Genomic DNA, 17,556 nt, shown 5'->3' on the forward strand with positions numbered 1-17,556 from the left:
AAGTTGTTATGGTGCTTAGACTGATACTTTAAGCTGTTATAGAGAAGGCACTCAATTGTAAATTTTATATCACACCATTATAAAGGCATTACACATCTCCAGCCGGATATTAGCATGGGATATAGGCACCCATATGTAGCCCATAGCGGATGCCAAACATGCTTGAAATCATGAAGGAAGCATATGGTAATAGCTTTATCCGGGGTTTGTAACTAACTATACTACATGTCATGTTGGCTAACCACAGCATTGACCGCTAATGAAGCTAATGTGCTAATAAATAATTATTAAAGTGGCTCTGTCACCAGAAATAATATTTGAGCGTTCCATAAAGGTAAAATATTCATGAAATGCTCTTAAAGACTGTATTGGAATTTCATTTAAATTCGAATTAAGTCAAACGATACCATAAGATAAAGGAACAAGCAGAGAGTAATCTATTTGGCAGGTTAATATAAACCTTCCATTTTCTGGTAACTGACAAAGTTTTATTTCTGTCTTTCCATGAATATGCTACTTACATCAGTGCATGTGCAGTTACATTTCAGAATCTCCTAAAGAAATTAAAGGCAAGGCCAGTATGAGTTTGGTAACATTTATATGGCTTATGGCACTGCTTTCCCAAGCTCACCTAGGTCAAACTATAAAACCAGGTTTTTTCCATTATATAATCCCTACGCATTTTACTGATAACTACGTGTGTTCTCTCTGGACAAGGACAACATTGTTAGTAAATACAATGATACCTCAACACAAATTCGTTTTTGATTAGTAACTAGAATGGAATGATGTCATGTTCCATAAGTACTGCAATACATATCCTTGGATATACAGTAATAGAATATGTTCTGCTGAGGTTTATAAAATATGTTCCAACTTCCAGCAGAATTTTTCTCCTGACATTTTCCATTATGTGTTTTTCTACTGACAGCTTTTTGAGAACATGTTGAATCATTTCAGTGGGAAAATACCACTCATTTGTTTTCTTTACATGACTGCTCACCCTAACAGCTTTGACAAACAGACAGACACAGCTGGGCACTTATAAGTTTCTTCAAGCACTGTATGCTTTCACAGTTGCTATCCTGCCCATGTTTTGTGTTAATTCACTGTGATGTTAATCATGAAAAATATATATGAAGGCTGTTTCTTTTAGAAGTGTTAAAAAAATATCTAAACGTACATCATAATTTTATTGTACGTAGTTTGAAACTGAATTCAGAAGTAAAATCCAGCAATGATACATGGTTATGAAAAACGTGGGCAGGAAATAATTAATTTATTAGGAATCAATTCAATGTTGAATTTTACTAAAAAGATCCAACTGTTGAAAATCTGCCAATTTCACAGGTCAATTTACAAAGCACCGTTAAAACAGCTGTAGATAAAGAAAAGGAAAAAAAAAAGTTGCTATTCCAGATCGGTAAGAAGATCCATTCTATTTACTTTAACAGCTCTTATAAGTGCAGAGTTTGAAGAACCCCAAGAAACAAAACGGTGGAAGTGACATTTTATAGCCACAAACTGTTAACCCGCTTTACTGTTTAATATACAAAAATATAAAAACAAAAACTGGGAGGTACAAACCTTCCCCTGTCAATAGGTACCCCATATTCCTCAAACAGGGAACTAATCCTTTCTAACAATCGTAACACACAACGAAAAATAAAGAATATAGAAAATGAATAAAGTTTAAAAAAAATCCCACTGAAGAAAATGTCAAAATCCAAATCTTTACTGAGTTGATATTAACCCCTTAATGATGCATGGCAGACCCTGTCCGTCATGCTGGGGAAACCCTTACGGACACAGGTCAGACGGGGCCCATCATGCGCTAAAATTAACCCCAGATCGCAGCAATTGGGGCGATCGTGGGGTTAACGCTCCTCCGGTCTGCCTCGTTATCCAAGGCAGAACGGGAGCACCCGATCGCGCTGTCCCTGCAGCTGTGATCGCTCTGACAGACTGTCAGAGCAAGCACATGTGCTGCAGGGACGTCTGATCTGATATGTAAGAGAATATTTAGGACATATATAAAAATGTAAAAATATACGTATATAGATGGTGAACATATGGTAGATAAATATGCACAGAAAGGAATAAAGTGCATATGTAAATCAATTATGAGTCCAGCCGTATAAATAGACTGGCATGAGCAATGCATTTAGTTGGATGCATGAATATATAATATGTATGGTAATGAGAATATAAGAATATATAATGAGAACTAGTGGTATGAATAAAGTGCATATGCAAATAAATGTAAGTTCAGCCATTATAATGAACTGTGCTATTAGTGGACATATAGGTTGGGGTATAAATCTAAGAGTAATATGATAGTAAGAGCTAGTGGTGAATCAAGTGCATAAGTGAATAAATAAAATATGCACAAAATGGAATAAAGTGCATATGTGAATCAGTTATGAGTCCGGCCGTTTAAATAAACTGGCATGAGCAATGCATTTAATTAAATGCATGAATATATAATATATAATATATAATATATAATCTAATATGAATAATGAGAATATAAGAATGTATGCTGAAATCTAGTGGTATAAATAAGGTGCATATGTGGATAAATATGAGTTCAGCCATTATAATGAACTCTGCTATTAATGGACATATAGGTTTGGATGTAAATTTAAAAACAATATAATAATGATAGCTAGTGATTAGATAGATGTGAATAAAGTGCATAAGTGAATAAATTTGGATAAATTGTGAATTCAACCAATTGGGAATAATTCTAAGACTATAAGAGTAAGAGCTAGTGATAAAAAAAAAAAAAAAAAAAAAAGGGAGGATAAAAAATGTTTCTTTTATAAAAATGCGTTAAGTTCAAAGTCTATGTTTAGACCTTTGGGAGACAGGGTCTCCAGGTCAAAAATCCACTTTGCTTCGATTTGATCTAAATTTCTTTCGATGTTTCCACCTCTCCAATGAACATTCACCTTTTCAATAGGTAGGAATTTCAATGTTGTAGGATCTCCCCCATGAAACTCTTGATAGTGTTTGGAGAGATTGTGGGTCTGTAGTCCCCTTTTGATATTACGTATGTGTTCTGATATTCTAGTTTTTAAGGATCTTTTTGTTCGCCCTACATATTGCTTAGAGCAAGGACAGGTGATAAGATAGATGACCCCTACTGTGTCGCAGCTCATATCGGTGTGCAGATTGTATTCTTCTGAATTGTGTGTGGACTTGAATTTGGTAGTTTTGGTAATTCCAAGGAAGGGTTGTTTTTGCATGCTATACACTTGGTACATCTTTTGAAACCTCTAGTTCCAGCTCTGTCTCGAGCAACATGGGAAGATTTAAGAGTTGGTGCTAACATCAGTTGTAGGTTGGGTGCTTTTGTAAAGATGATTCGAGGTTTGGGGTCTAGAATGTCAGTGAGTGTGGAATCGCTCCTGAGTATATTCCAATGTTTGTGTAGAATTCTTTCTATGATGCGAGATTGGTGGTTAAATTTGGTTATGAAGGCAGGTTTTGATTGGTGCATGTCAGTAGTCTTCTTCATACTCTTCAGAGTATCTTCTCTTGGGATGGTCAATGCTTTCTTTTTGGCGTCCGTCAACAACGTGGTGGGATATCCTTTGGTTAGAAACCTCTGTTCCATTTCCTCCATTTGTTCTTCACAGGATTCCATTCTGGAGCAGTTTCTTCTAATTCTCCTGAACTGGTTGTATGGAATATTCTTCAACCAGGTGTGTTTGTGATGGCTGTTAAAAGGAATAAAATTGTTGCAGTCCACAGATTTCTTAAAAGTCTTAGTGTGTATTTCGTTGTCTTCAATATATATGTTTAAGTCTAAAAATTCGATCTGTTGATGTGAGTGATTGAAGGTGAATTCCAGGTGATAAGGGTTAGTGTTGAGGTAGTTCTTGAACCGTTCCAAGGATTCCAAATCTCCTTTCCAGATAAAAAAGCAATCGTCTATATATCTACGCCATAGGGACAGATTTGCGTCAAAGGGGCAGTTGTTCCATATAAATTCTTCCTCCCACTTGCCCATGAATAAATTTGCGTAGCTTGGCGCAAATCGTGTCCCCATGGTGGTGCCCTCCATCTGTAGGTAAAATTGTTCGTTGCACCAAAAATAATTGTGAGTAAGGATGAAGGCGATGCATTGAATCAGGAAGTCGATTTGGTCGTTCTTTAGTTCAGAGTATACTGCTAGTGAGTATTGTGTAGCCTCACATCCTTGTAGGTGTTCTATAACTCATACATTAGCAGCCCCACCCGCAACTTACACTGAAAGTATATTTCCATAATGTACGAAGGCTAAACATGCCCCATAAAAGGCATGTGCTGCTTCAGGATGCCCAGAAATCAGCAGCAGATACACTGTGCCTTCAGGAAACACACTTCCCTAAGGCTAAAGTCCCCCAATTTGGCATGAAACACTTCCCCAACCAATTCCACTCAGCCCATTTGTCCCAGAGAAATATTTTGCCGCGCTAAAAACGCTTGTGCTGTGCTCCTGCACAGCAACAGCATTTTAGCCAATCAGGTGATCAGGACAGCCATGTGGCTCGCAGCAGCCCTGATCACCTCAGATTTTAAAATGGCAACTTTGATGGAGGACTCCATTTCTGTGTCTGCCACATATATGGTGGATGTCTCTCTTAGAGACAGCCCCATCAACGTGAGAAGGCTCCATAAGAGAGCCTTCCTTGCCAGGGACATATCCTCTTCATCTTCTGAGGAGGATATAGTCCTAGTTCGTAAAAGAAAAAAGAAGGCTTGCCTTTCCTCTTCAAGTTCTGAGGATGAACTTGATTTTGGTCCCTCTTCCCCTCATTCTCGTTTGAGTAGTCGATGTTTTAAAGTGACATTACCTCCAAAAGTGAAACGTGCTTTTCCCTCGTTTGAGGTTTCAAAGCAGTTTTCTCACAAAAGGGACAAGACTCGTTTAAGTGCTGTCAGTCCCTCACCGTCTACCTCAAGAGCCTTGAGGTAGACAGTAAACCGGTCCTGTTCCAGACAGGGATTGGGAGTGCGAAGAAGGGGTTCGCTCTGCAGCTTCCACTGAACGAGGGAAGTTGAACAACATTCAGATGGACAGAGTGAGCCTTTTAGGTAAAGTGCTCCCTTCAAAATTATCCCATTCAAGATGGGCCATTGAACAAGAATCAGAAGTCACGGATTTTGCCAAACTAGCTTTCAGATCACCGCTAGTTAAAGAGGATGATCTCCTCCTTAGAAATCATATTGGTATCCCTAACATTCAGGCGGATATAACCTCAGACAAATTAGTTCTTCAGATTTTCAAAAGGGGTTTACAACTCCCTCTCATTCAGTTTCCTTTCCAGAGTCAAGCTCTGGGCAGAGAGGTAAATCCAGTTCTAGATTCCTCTCTTTCCCAGGCATTAGCTCAGGGAAAAATAGAATTAGCAGATTTGTCAATTTCAGGTTGGATCTGTCCCTTGTTCCCTATTCCAATAGCAGACGGCACATGGAGACTAGTACTAAACGTCAAGGCTTTGAATGCTTTCCTAAAGAGGAAAAGGTTCAGGATGGAAGGTTTAACGGACCTCCCAGGCCTAGTGCAGAAAAATGTCTTCTGCATAAAATTAGACCTCAAAGATGCTTTCTATTCAGTTCCTATCGCTGTGAAACACAGGCACTTTCTCAGATTCCGCTGGAAGGAACAGATATATCACTGGACTGTAATGGTGTTTGGCCTATCCAACGCACCTTACACATTTTCCAGGATAATGAAAGCTATTATATCCCACATCAGGCAAAGAGGATTTCTATGCCTTTATTACTTAGACGACATCCTGTTGTTTAATCCAGAGGTAGATACTCTCGTTCAGCAGAGAGATTACCTAATTTCCTTATTACAGGACCTGAGGTTTATTGTAAATCTGCAAAAATCCATACTAGTCCCTACTCAGAATATCTTATTTCTGGGTTTCATGCTGAACACTATGGATTTGACCTTGGGTGTTCCCCGAGACAAATGTGAAAAAATCCTAGCTCAGATGACTTCAGCTCTTTTAAAACACAGATGGTCCCTAAGAGATATAGCAAAGACTATTGGGAGGCTGATAGAATTAACACTGGGTTACGATGCTTCCCCCTTGATATGCAGACAAAGTCAGCTGTTTCTAGGAAACCAACTGAGACGGGGTGGCCAGTGGGGGTCAAGGGTGGTCCTTCCAACGAGTGTCAGAAAAGAGCTTGAAAGGGGCAAGTCCACTTCATCGCCCCCTTCTCGAAGGGCCTTTAGAGTTAACCTTGACCACAGATGCTTCTACCAAGGGATGGGGTGCTTTCTCTGCCCAAGGCGCAATAAGAGGAGTTTGGTCACTTCAAGAAAGACTTCTCCACATAAACTTACTAGAGTTGAGAGCAATCAAATTAGCCCTCCAAGGCCTCGTTCCATTGAACCCATCAGACAACAGGACAGTGGTAGCTTATGTCAACCACAGTGGGGGCACAAGATCAAAAGGTCTTTGCCTAGAGGCGTTGGACCTGTGGTCCTGGGCTCTGGTTCACAAAGTTTGAATTTTGGCAGTTCACGTACCAGGAGAGGCAAACAAACTGGCGGATTCCCTGTCCCGCCAGTGTTTGTCCCTTGCTACAGTCCAGTTAAAGAGTGATAGAGAGCAGACTGAGGCAAGAGACTGATAGAGAGCAGACTGGGCAAGAGACAGATAGATCTTTTTGCATCTCAGACCTCAGCTAAGACTCCCAAATTTGTAACCAGGACTTGGGCAAAAGGAGCTTGGAAGATGGATGCAATGTCCTTCCAATGGACAGACATTCCAGGCCTTTACGCTTTTCCCCCTCCATCTATTCTGATGAAGGTGTTAGAGAAACTTTGCAGGGACAGGGTGACCAATCTGGTTTTAGTGTACCCCATTTGGACCTCCAGACCATGGTACCCCCTGATCCAACCTCTAATCAGGGGACCAAAGGTTCCATTAGGCTGGACAGCAGATTGCTTCCTAGGGACCAGGGATCTCTTAACCAAGCTCCCCCAACTTATGTGGATTGCAGCCCTGGTAGGCTTTCAATGTATCCTCTTCTGTCTAACCGGGTTTTAGACATAGTTAATTCTTCATTACGGCGCAGGACCAGGGTAAAATACAAACAGATGATCGAGGAATTTAAAGCATGGGAAGTTTCCTTTAATTCCCTTTCCCATGAATCTGACACAATTCCCTTAGCTTTGGAATTCCTCACGCTCAAATATCATTCAGGCTGGGGGGCGTGGTCTGACCGCCGACAGTGATGGCTGCCTAGGCGAAGAGCTCTGCGCCCTGCCAGACCCGAAACGCCGAGCAAAATGCTACTCACCCCTGCCAACGATTTACAAACCTGCTCGCCGCAGGAGGGACACGCCAGGGAATGGCCGCAAACAATAAATCCGGTAAAAAGCCGAGGGAAGGGACCCCCTCCGTCGCCGAACTCCTCGCAACGCCCAGGCCGCATGCTACCAAAGATGGCGGCGGCCAAGTGAGCGCGGGCTCCCCGGACTCCCCACATACAGGAGAAAACAGGCACAGACCTCTGCAGACGACCAATGCAGAAATCCTGCACTCCATAGCAGAGGTAAGACACTACCTGGCTGGGGAGATAGAGAAATCAGCAAGGGAGGAGATTCAATCAGTGGGCCAGCGCACAGAGGCCCTGGAATGGAGGATGAACCACGTGGTGGCAGCCCATAATGAAGCAGCCTCCACCACCAACCACCTAATAACTAGGGTGGCTGAACTAGAGGCAGAGCTAGAAGATGCCTCTAATAGGTCCCGCAGGAATAACTTGAGAATTAAAGGCATACCTGAAAGAATAAAAGATGCAGATTTACTAACTGTACTGCTGAGGCTGTTTAAAGATCAATTGCCTGCCATACCGGAACACCTATGGACCATAGACAGGGCGCATAGAGCGCTGAGAGCCAGAGGCCCGCCTGACAGCCCCCCTAGGGATGTGATAATGCGGTGGCACTTTTTCTCCACCAAAGAAGCGATTATTAAAAGCGCACGCCGCCACACTTACTCACTGGAAGGCTCTACACTCCACCTTTACCAGGACATAGCACCTGCCACATTAGCCAGGAGAAGGGAATGGAAGCCCGTTGCCAACCTAGTTAGGGCAAAGGGCCTCAACTTTGCGTGGGGACACCCCTTTAAAATGCTGGTGTTCAATGGACTGCGACCAGCTGTTCTCCTGCCCACGGCGGACCCTAAGGCTTTCCTCCGCGGATTAGGCATAGAAGTCCCAGAGGATTTCCGACTCCCCCAACGGGGGACCCAAGCACTAGGCCACTTGCCCAGGGATGAGGCAGGCTTGGACGGCGGTGCGCCATAGGGGACCCCAAGGGACCTTCCCTATACCAAACACTACCAAATATTAGCCAGACACCCTAACGAAATCCCCTCCTGCACAAACCAACATATCGAGATTCAGACCCAAATCATAGTTGATAAACCAAAAGTAGACGACTAAAGTGAACACGGACTGCTACAGCTGCGGAACGCATACTCTCAAACGAAACAAATACAAGAGACAATAGCCAACGATATAACGAATGCAACAGTCAAGAAACCGAGGCATGACATGAGATATACGAATTATGACCACACGATACAGTACAGCACCTAGGGGCTGGGTGAAGGACAGTGCAAAAAACAACTTGAAGCGCAGGGGACTGGTATCAAACGGGTAAATACGCAACGTCCATTAAAATACATTACAACGCCGCAAGAAGAAAAACGACGCAGAAAAAGAAAGGCTACCACACTGACCCACGACCAAGGACTTAAACTGCTGAGTAGAAAAGGAAGACGTGTGAAGAAGACGAGAACACACTTATACAGAGGACCCACTATTGCCTGGCCCGTCCAAGAATTCACCGCGCTGCACAGCTTAGTGACTCTTATACCGATCATTTACAACCAGGACAGTGCCGGAGTTGACCTCTGAACGGGACTTGGGTTCACCCCCAGGCATATGGACACCGCACAGGGTCATTGTTACGGTTGCCTCCAGGCTGGCTGGAAGTTGGACCGTAGAAAAGGATGCTCCTAGCGCTCACCAAGGGACCATCAGCACCGTAGCCACCATAAGCACTGCGAACTCCACGAACCACCGCTGCTGGGCTGGTATCTCGCCGTCTGCTCTGCGCCCTGGACCAACGACCAGGCTCCAGGTTCCAATAGGCGAACCTCTTCCTTCTGTAGAGCGAAGCAGGATCAGGAACCAGAGCTCTTACAAGAGCTCAGTAGCTAAGGGAGTATGAAGAGCATAGCAATCCCTGTAGTGATTATAGCTGTCCCCTACAAACATGAGTCAAGGCTGCAAGTTAGAGGGTCAGAATAGGTCTGAGGTGCTGGCACACCCAACCTGGCTTTTATTGAGGTTACAGGCAAACAGGACACTCCCAGGGGGAGGCATAAAATCACCAATAACAGCATAGTACAGCCCACAGGTTCCCTCCCCTCTGCTTGGGAGATAATTGAGTTTCATACTGTATCTACTCAATTATCTCCAAGCTAAAACTTACACATTTTTATACATTTTCATAACTTTCCCATTTTACACGATACATTAATAAAACTTAAATTTTTATGAACAGCATAACTTGTGGAACAACATACTCAAAATTCATGAGAATCTGTCCAGTGGTTCCAGAGATATTTAAAAAGTCTCTTTGGACCGACCGCACGCCTGTTTGCATGCCCAAAAACAGTTCCACAGATTCAGGCTGTGTGGTCGGTCTATTTCTGTCCTGAAAACCAGTAAAGTCCCATCCGAAGACGGTGTTCAAAATAGTCGAACGCACTTCGACATCTGTCGAAGGCCGAAGTAAACCGCGGTTAAAACCTCCTCGGGGGTCGCTAGTCGAGGGCGATCTATTTCCCATAAAACGATGATAAAGTCCCATTCGAACGGGTGTTCGGACGTTCGAACGGGACTTAGTCTCTGGCTGTGGTGTCGAAGGATAAGGGAAGGTACAGGTCACCGCGGACCGCGTTCGACTGTTTTAAAATGGCCGCCGCCACGTGTTCGAATGTAATGGCGGCCACTTCGACTACTTCGGCGACTTCGGTACTTCGGCGGCTTCGGTATTTCGATTGTATCCGAAGTTCAGTATCGAAGTACCAAGCAGTTAAAGGGCCCGGAACAGCATACCAGAATCCCTTATGCCCGAAGGTAAGTCTAATAGGTAATATATTCCAGGGCCATAGTCATAGGGAAGGAGGCTGGCCATTAGGCTTCTCCACAATCCAGGGAAGCAGGGCAATGTTCCATTTAAAGGGCCAGTTACAAATAACGATTTGTAACAGTCATTGAAAATGTTGCATCTACGACCAGAAACGCAAGTGTATACTCCCACTCCCCCCACCCCTCTTTATTATTTTATTATTTTCTGTTTTTATGTGTATTCTCAGTACTTAGGGGGGCCTCAAGGGCTACCTGGAGATAACGGAAATTGGGGGTTGTGACATAGGCTGCCTGCTACTCACAGGGCATAGGGTAAAGCTAAGAACCCCATATTTAACCTCATTCCCCTAGACCCGTAACCGGGACCCCCCCACAGAGGCGGCTGAAACCTCTTATTCTCTCCGGCCATCCCTGTTCTCCCCTGCTCCACCCCCACCACCGTCTTACTGGACGTGAAACGGAGTGGCATGATCCCCGGCAGCACTGACTTAGACGGGACGACGCCCCCTCCCCCTCCCCCTTGCCGGCCCTAAATGACACCCGGGTACGGGGATTAGAACATTAGAGGTGGGGACTGGGTTTAATAGTTTTGAATATATTCAATGTGGTATTTATCTCATGTTTAATGTTTCATGCAACTTACGTATGTATTGACTGTCTACTCAATGTCAAATAAGCTTGCCTCGTAAATGTACTGTAACTCTGGGTACACACAAATGATTTGGTGCGAGAGTACGCACACCCCTTACCGAACTTGGTAGGGACTTGACGTTTATATCCTATGGTATTTTGATGTTCGGGTCTTCGGCAGGGTGCTCGGCGATTGATTGTCCCCTCCGTGCTACTCGAAGTACTCGCGGAGCGGACAACCACCCCCGATACACCCGGCACGAATAAGACCGGAGTGATCCCCTACCTCCCCGTACTGTACCTTCCCACCCCTCCCCTTCCCCCTACCCTCGCCTCATATGCTAAGGCTGAGACAGCCAAGCAGGCTCCCTTGTGCCTCGGCAACCCTCCCGCAAATAGCCTCAGACTACCCAACTCACAGGCCAAACGAAACCTCCCTAGCGAGGACTCCCTACCCCTCCCATACCTGTCACTAAAAGGTGCCCAATTTTTGCCTCTCCTCCCCAGTTCACAGACACCGCGCCTCGGAGGGGGATGCGGCGGACAGCCCTGACTACGACGCACACGTGACTAGCAGGACCTTACTCGAAGCATGGCCACACTTAAAATTACCTCCCTTAACGTCAACGGCCTCAACACACAGACCAAACGACGACTATTAATGAGGGAACTACAAAGGCAAAAGACAGACATAGCCTTCGTGCAGGAGACTCATATGTTGCGCTCAGCCCGGATTCAACTAACCGATCACCTGTACACTACGGCATACTCCTCCAGAGCTCTGGTGAAAAAAAAAACGGAGTAGAACTACTCATTCATAAAAACTGCCCTTTTATCACTCACACGACACAATCCGACAACATGGGCAGGTACGTAATCCTTACAGGGACCATACACGCCACCACCTACCACTTGATCAACATCTATGCACCCAACCAACCAGACCCAGCCTTCTGGGACAACTTACACGGTATCGTGCAGAAACTACCGCATGGCATAATAGTATTGGGGGGCGACCTGAACGCCACTCCCAGCCCACCAGTAGATCGTAGCTCACCGGTGGGAGGCCAGAGGGCCCCGAGGGGGGGGCAGGATAAACTACTATTCCAATTCATGCAAAACACACAACTACTTGACCCCTGGAGACTGCGGCACCCGGGACAGAGAGACTACACTTTTTTCTCGGCGGCACACTCCACTTATTCCCGCATAGATTTATTTTTGGTCAATCAGAACGGGATCCTGTGGATCCATTCCGCGCGGATTAACCTCATTACGTGGTCAGACCGCGCAGATATAGAGCTTTTATTACGAATCCCAGGCCCTAGGCCACCTTGGAAATGGAGGTTGAACAGCACACTCCTTAAAGACCCAGATGTAGCGCTGCTTATCCAGGAAGAACTTACGTCCTACTTTAACGAAAACGACACGCCGGACCTAACACAAACCACGATATGGGCCGCTCATAAAGCGGTCATCCGGGGCTCCGTCATTAAATTGGCAACTCGGCGGAAAAAACAGAAGGCGGAAACCCTCTTTGAGCTCCAGAAGGCGCTGAGGAGGGCCGAAGCAAGGCACAAACAAACCCCCACGGCGCAAGGACTCCAGGACCTCCGGGCACTTCATCACAAAATAAGGGCCTTAGCGGTGGAGGAACTGGGTAGGGATCTAGTACGTAAAAAACGTCTTTATTATGAACGCTCTAATAAAATGGACACCCTCCTGGCCAGGGCACTCAACCCCAAACAACAGTTCAAAACCATAACGGCGATCCGAAACAAGACAGGGCAGATAACACATAACCCCTCAGAAATCAACCAGGTATTTACGGAGCTCCTAGCCAACATTTATAACCCTCCCCGGACTTAAACAGTAACAATGCGTCATATGCGCTCACGGTTACAAACTACTTAAACAAAACAAAGATGCCACAACTCACGACGGAAAACATACAAACACTGAATGCTCCGATTGAGGAGGACGAGGTTGATAAAGCCATCACAGCACTTAAGGGTAATAAGGCCCCGGGACCAGATGGGTACGACGGTTCCTACTATAAGATCCTTAGAGACACCCTGACCCCACGATTAGTTAAGGTGTATGCGGAATGGATGGACGGAGGACATCCCAACCCAGAAACGCTAACAGCAGACATCACCCTCATCCCAAAACCTGGCAAAGATCCGTCGGAGGCAGGGAACTATAGGCTCATTTCGCTTATAAATTTCGACATCAAGTTGTTCGCCAAAATCCTAGTGACACGTCTAAACCCCCTGCTGGGAAGGCTGGTCCACCCAGACCAGGTCGGCTTTGTGCCATCCCGACAATTATACGAGAACACTAGGAGAGGAGCAGATGTCATATGGTGGGCGGTAAGGACCCGGACGACTTCTCTGATCCTTTCCCTGGACGCGGAGAAGGCGTTCGATAGGGTCCTGTGGCATTACCTCTTCTCGCTCTTGGAGCACCTTCGAATGCCGGAAAAGTTCATACTGGGCATAAAAGCCCTGTACACCGCACCTAGGGCGCAGACAGCCATCCCAGGAGCGGCTGCGACCCCATTCACGCCCGCCAACGGCACCAGGCAGGGCTGCCCCCTCTCTCCCTTATTGTTCGTTCTAGCGCTTGAACCACTTCTGCAGCGGATAAGGGAAGACGGGAACATCCCAGGCATACGGGCAGGGGGGGAGGAGTACAAAGTTTCCGCGTACGCCGACTACATAATGGTCACACTCACTAACCCCCAGAGATCCCTGCCACACCTTCTCTCCCTCCTCGACGAATATGGTCAGGTTTCAGGCTATAAAATGAATTTAGAAAAATCAGTGGCGATGCCACTGGAACTGAACACAGCAGAGATCACGGCCATACAAGCCAACCACCCCCTCAGCTTCTCGAGAACCGAAGTCAAATATTTGGGGATCAAGCTAACCGCAGACCCAGGGAAACTGTACGACGCGAACTACACGCCCACAGTGCAAAAACTATGCAGGGATATAGACAAATGGCAGGAGAAGGACAATATAGACAATGGCGCACCGCGGTACTGGAACTTCAATTTCAGGTTCCGGTTTCCGGCGGGACTGAAAGGAAGTGTGCACACTTCCTTTCAGTCCCGCCGGAAACCGGAACCTGAAATTGAAGTTCCTGTACCGCGGTGCGCGCTGTGAAGCCGGCCCACGCTTCAAGACAGGTAAGTAATTATGGGACAAGGGAAAGTGCACTATGGGACAAGGTGAGGGGGGACACTATGGGAGGGGGGAGAACACTATGGGATGAAAGGGGGGACACTATGGGAGGGGGTGGAGAATACTATGGAAAGGGGGGACACTATGGGATGAGGGGGGGACACTATGGGAGGGGGTGGAGAATAATATGGGAGGGGGGACAATACTATGGGGGGAACACTATGGGATGGGGGGACACTATGGGATGAGGGGGGACACTATGGGAGGGGGTGGTGAATACTATGGGGGGAGAATACTATGGAAAGGGGGGACACTATGGGATGAGGGGGGGACACTATGGGATGAAGGGGGGACACTATGGGAGGGGGTGGAGAATACTATGGGAGGGGGGACACTATGGGATGAGGGGGAACACTATGGGAGGGGGTGGAGAATACTATGGAAAGGGGGGACACTATGGGATGAGGGGGGGACACTATGGGAGGGGGTGGAGAATACTATGGGGGGAGAATACTATGGAAAGGGGGGGCACTATGGGATGAGGGGGGGATACTATGGGATGAGGGGGGGAACACTATAGGAGGGGGTGGAGAATACTATGGGGGGGAGAATACTATGGGGGTAACACTATGGGATGGGGGGGCACTATGGGATGAGGGGGGACACTATGGGAGGGGGTGGATAATACGATGGGGGTGGAGAATACTATGGAAAGGGGGGACACTATGGGATGGGGGACACTATGGGATGAGGGGGGGACACTATGGGAGGGGGTGGAGAATACTATGGGAGTGGGGGAGAATACTATCGGAGGGGGGAGCACTATGGGAGGGGGTGGAGAATACTATGGGAGGGGGGGAGAATACTATGGGGGTAACACTATGGGATGGGGGGCACTATGGGATGAGGGGGGACACTATGGGAGGGGGTGGATAATACGATGGGGGTGGAGAATACTATGGAAAGGGGGGACACTATGGGATGGGGGACACTATGGGATGAGGGGGGGACACTATGGGAGGGGGTGGAGAATACTATGGGAGTGGGGGAGAATACTATGGGAGGGGGGAACACTATGGGAGGGGGTGGAGAATACTATGGAAATGGGGGACACTATGGGATGAGGGGGGGACACTATGGGAGGGGGTGGAGAATACTATGGGGGGAATACTATGGGGGGAGAATACTATGGAAAGGGGGGAACTCTATGTGATGAGGGGGGGGGGGAATACTATGGGAGGGGGGGAAATTTCCTGGAATTTCCTTCTTAAAATGAGGTGCGTGTTATACGCCGGTGCATGTTATACGCCGATAAATACGGTATTTTAATTTTGTGTGTGTGTGGGAGAGCAGTCTGCAGTAGTAGGAGTTTTTCCTACTACTTGGATGTTCCTGTAGTTGACGGCAGGCATTGAGGGACTATCTGGTAGAAGTCCTAGTACTAACCACGTGCTCACACTACAAGATGGCCTTCTATATCTTTTGGAACCACATCACTCCAAGTTTCCCACAGTTTTACCTACACATATAGGGACTCTGTCCCACACATTGCCTCCTTGCTACCGTCTAAGACCGTGATTGGCCTGCTATGTCTGTGCCCCTCTGATTGGCCTGATATGTCTATACCCCATGGATTGGCCTGCTATGTCTATGCCCCTTTGACTGGCCTGCTATGTCTGTGCCCATTTGACCGGCCTGCTATGTCTGTGCCCATTTGATTGGCCTGCTCCACCTGTGCCAAGTGATGGGCCGACCACAGTTCTGTGCCCAAACCCCTTGTCAGCCACAGGCCTGGGGGAATATTACCGGGGATACTATCTGTACCCACTATTGACACCGGATAGGTGGGTGTCCAGATAGGCAATGCCGCCATGTCACCTGCCCTAAAGGTCACACTATGGTTAGATATCTAACCGCTACAGACGCCCTGACCCAAGAAAGCCTACAGACATTGTTTAGGCGGCGGTGGCCTCCTCTGTCGGGATAGTGCTGCCATGAGCCCCCCCATTGGTGCCTCATATAGGGACACAATGGGAACTCCACACGCACAAGTAGAGTCGGACTCTGGCTCACCAGAAAAGACCTGACACAGGCACCTAAATAATTTTGGAAGGGTGAAGGCCCTGAGCCTCGTGCCTGAGGGACAAGGCTCCTCCGAATCTCCCTGGGCGGACAACCACGGTTTTACCAGCTCGACGGAGACAGAGTTCTAAGGAGAGTTACGCTACAAACACACAGGGACCGGTGCTCAGTCACCATCATGGGAGCACGGGAAGCCCTTGGCCTTTAGCGGTTTATCCTTTAACTGCAGTTCCCAAAAGGCCGAGGCCTTTTTATCTAGGTAGTTTTTTCTTCAGCAGACTTATTCTTCGCTTTTCCTGTTGGGTTTTATCTGTTCCTGGCTTTCCTGTCCGTTCTATTACCTTCCCTATGGTCACCTTCTGAACTTGCTCTTTATTTCTGCCGTTTCCCTTTTGATTTTGTGTCTTCCGTTTTTCCTGTCGCTCAGGACTTTGAGAGGCCTGTATTGGCTTCCTCCGACCTCCCGGGCTCTCATGGATCACGGAGAACGTCTCCAGCGTTTCCTCAGGCTACCGACGGCCGTCAGTAATTTTTATTCCCAGTATCTTGTAGGACGGATACAGAAAGTGATTTCAGGGTTAGAACCCTCTCGGGACCTCAACCCTACTCGACTAGCATCAAAGGGCGAAACCCTCGCACACAGTCATCTTAGGACGGAGGGGGACTTTGGTGGGTGCGGCCCTCCCATAACCTCAGCCCGCGGCTGGGGCTAATGTACAGGATTAGAGGGTGACCCCTCTCATATTTTAACCAGACACTCATTTTTACTGTTAGAGGGCGTGGCCCTCACATAAAGGCCTCAGCCGAGGCCGATCTTCATGCAAATTGCTGGTGTTGAGCGTGACCCGCTCTTGTATACGGAGCCAGACATGGATATAGACACCGATTCCGTTATGGACGGGTACGACCATCTCAGACTGTCAGCCTGATACTGGCATGCACACCGCTTATGTTATTAGAGAGTGCAGCTCTCCCGTATACGCAACCTGCTACGGTGTTTCTTTCAGATGCACAGACCAGGAGGACTATTTTACCATTCTCTCAGTTTTCGTTATGGAGGTGCTACCTAATGGGACATGGTACTGCATGTTTAAACTAACTGTCTCTGTTACATCTACTATAATTGGTCTGCTGTATCGATGCCACTATATCCTGCTCAGAATGTACTCACTGGGTACCACTGGGGAAGTTCCCCCACCTTATTTTCGTCTCCATGAGACCCTATTGGACAGGGTATGGGCTTCGGAACTGGGTGTCTCGGGTGCAGCTCTTTGGATTGGCCCACCTTGTTGGTGCCCCATTACCTCCCTACTGGATATACTCTGGGAGGTTGTATTACTGTGGGGTGAACCCCGGTTATTGCAGGTATGTAGGTTTTGGGTATACTCTGCATTGTATCGAATGAGCAACCACACTCTGTTATGTCTATACAAACCATCCCAGACAGACCGCTCAGACAGTTTCTCCCCTA

The sequence above is a fragment of the Pelobates fuscus genome, chromosome 8 (genome assembly GCF_036172605.1).
Source record: "Pelobates fuscus isolate aPelFus1 chromosome 8, aPelFus1.pri, whole genome shotgun sequence".
Classification (NCBI taxonomy): Eukaryota; Metazoa; Chordata; class Amphibia; order Anura; family Pelobatidae; genus Pelobates; species Pelobates fuscus.